Here is a 3,271-nt window from a genome sequence, read left to right on the forward strand (position 1 = left end):
TGATATATCAATATTATTTCTGCAGAAATAGACTGTCATAAATGTTTGGCCTACTCCCTAGCATGTCTTCAAGTCTTTGGAATTCAAATATTCACAGAAGTAGTGGTTGTTCGGTAACTTAAGTTAAGTTACTGACTACGAGTGGTATATAAATGTCGGACATGACGCTTATCTTCATATGAAACGTTTTCGCAGGTTATTTAAGCAAGCAACAAAAGTATTCCAAATAGTTAGCAAAGACCTAGCCAGAATTGGAATATTAGATTTTGCAAAAAAGGCTTAAAATGCGTCTCAGGCGCAGATTGTAATGCAGACTGCAAATACCTCCGACAGATGTATTGACAGGTCTATTACGGCATGCTACAATTCTGAAGCATGAAGTTCGGTCATTCCTTTCAGCTGCTGTATAAGGCATATTAATATTTCGCACTAGGAGGGGGGCTGATTAGGTGTTTAACACCACGTTGAAGAGTTTTTACTCACAAGACAGCGTGCCGGTAATTGGTGGAGTAAATCAGGTCGTTTGGGGTAAACATCTGGCCATGTAGGGAAAGATTTCTCCATATAGGAGCATTAGTTCTAATTAATAGCGGAAAACTGTACCGTTTTGTCATGCAAGCTACCAAAACCCTGAAGGGAAACACTGTAAAATAAAAATATTGGAACACGAAAAATCATCAACCATTTCCCACACGATCTAACAGGGATACTCCGACCGAAGACAATACTAGACAGCAAGAGAAAGCAGATCCCGTCATAAGCTTTGGCTTTTAGTTCTGTTTTGTTCTTGCTGTAAAGCGAAATTGGTTCGGTAATGTTAAAGTGTCTGTAGAGCCTATATGCGGATGCCTCTTATTGTTAATATAAGCCCTGCCGTTCAGCAATAAAATGTAGCAAATGACAACTTTTAAAATGTTTCTTAAATGTTCTAGTTATACACCTCCTGCATATTTAATTTATTTCACTTGTCAGGCGTTTACAAGGACATAAAGATTAACAAATCTACATTATACTTGTCAGTGTACACTTGTATGGGATGAAAAAGTAAAGTTAAATGCCAAACAGAAACACATTGGCATTGTTCTAAAATCGTACCGTTAAATTTAATTAACAAGAAAACCTGTTCGATTGTATTTTATATATTACGAATTCCATAACTTGGACCTCAGCAATAGTAAGAATTAATTCGTTTCTTCAGGAATGGTTTGATGCAAATCTTGAATATTACTATTGGCGACAGCTTGGGAGGCTATATCAAAAATCAATATACTTTAATACTGACTTAATGAAATGTCGGCATTGTATATAAGACATTTGAAAGCCCTTGTACATTTCGCATCGTGGGAACAAGCAAGTAAGTATGTGCTTTTAGTTATAATGCCTTGGTGATATCAAACACCTTACAATTACTACGCGTACTTGTTTCCTCAGACTTAGTAAATGTCATATATGAACTGCAATTGTCTATGTCACGCATGGTATAGTCAACTGGATTTATTATATTTTCACCATTCAGAGACAATTCTATTGATTTCATTATGCCAAACAAGAAAACCGAATATGACGCGACACCGGAGTACATGAGTTTCCATATACCCCTGAGTGACGATGCAAAATGTAAACAAAAAGGGAGAGAACTTTTCTTGAACAAAAATAACGTTCTGTTCTCTGCTTTGATCATGGCCGACGTCGGGTTAAAAACAAGAAACGATTTTTATTTCGCACTAGTAAAAAGAATGTGGCAAAATGGATAAATGTTATTGCGGAAATAGAGAAAAATCCAACGAGCATGCTGCGATAATTTTTTCCTGCCGTGATGAAAAGGACAGTTGACATCTTTTAAATATGAGCGTCAAGTCCGACATTCCTATACCATTCGTAGTCCGTAAAGGGCGTTCCAAGTCGATAATCGCAAGATCCATTTCCACAACAATGTTTAACACTAACTCCCGAAGACAAAGGTATGTAAGAAATTATACATATAAGAAATAAAGCCGGCAACACACAAGAGAGAAGCAGTCATCAGTTTTCAATGATGCCGGGCAGACACTGAATATTCCAAACATGAATTCCATATCAAAGTTCAAATTCATATTCCGTGGATGAGTTCCATGTCAAATACCAGCTAAACAAGTATCTCAGTCGCGCTTTCATTGCAACTGTTCATAAAGGCATCATGCTGATGTAATTGGCATGGCTACCTTTACGGCCCCTAGCCCCAGGTTAAGCGGTATTAGATACAGTTTGAAAATGACGAGCGTTACAGACCCTAACCGATCAGATTATGATTCAAAAGTAACGCACGATTACGTCTTTACCGTTAATATCTAAAGATCTCATGCTACAAGAGGCGCCATCTATGATGTTACACATGACATACAAGATTAATGGTTACACTGGGCAACCAGCGCCATCTACGTTGTTACATACCATGTACGTGATAGATATGTGCATAGTTATAAAAGCGCCGTCTATGTGGTTGATCACAATGCAGATCGCCAGAGATTCTGAACGCTCTGTCCATACCTGCCAACGAGAGTGTTATATTCACTGTAAAATTTGAGAAACTTAGAATGAAGGCGTTTGATGGAGTATCCTTGACAAGCTAGTTTTTGAACTAACAACTTGTAGCGCAGATTAAAGTCATTACAATTAACGCAAGATCTCACAAATGCTACAAGGCGAGATATGTATACGCCATATGCAGGACCCTTTGGTATATTGCTATCTAAATAAGGATAATTCACATTATCAAAATTGAAATTATCACTTTTGTCGTAAAGGCGGCGTCAAAGGAGACCTTGTCTGTCTTTGTACACATATAGATCCAAATAAGAGGTACTATCAGGACTATCTGTTGTCTCCCTTAAATCCAATGAAGGCGGATAGATTTCCTTCACCGCTTCAGCAATATGGGGATTATTTTAGCAAATACCGAGACAATTAACGACGATATTCTTTCTATAAGATCTTTGTGACGAATCGTAGTATAGAGAGTAGAAAAATCCCATGTGGATACGTGTTTGTACGGTATATGCATATGAGCATCGAGTTCTTCTGTAAGACGTTTGGAGTTGTTAAGAATCCACATGCAGTTGACACCTGAATTTTTTCTTATGGCAGAACAATACTTATTCCAAAATGACTTTACTTCTTGTAACGCTCTCGTAAGTAGGGTTGACAAGTTTGGTGGTACAGCTTCTTGAACCTGCATGAAATCGAGCCTTGTATGGGGATTTATGCATTTTAGGAATCCAGTAAAGATGTGGTA

The sequence above is a fragment of the Liolophura sinensis genome, unplaced genomic scaffold, assembly GCF_032854445.1.
Source record: "Liolophura sinensis isolate JHLJ2023 unplaced genomic scaffold, CUHK_Ljap_v2 scaffold_25, whole genome shotgun sequence".
Classification (NCBI taxonomy): domain Eukaryota; kingdom Metazoa; phylum Mollusca; class Polyplacophora; order Chitonida; family Chitonidae; genus Liolophura; species Liolophura sinensis.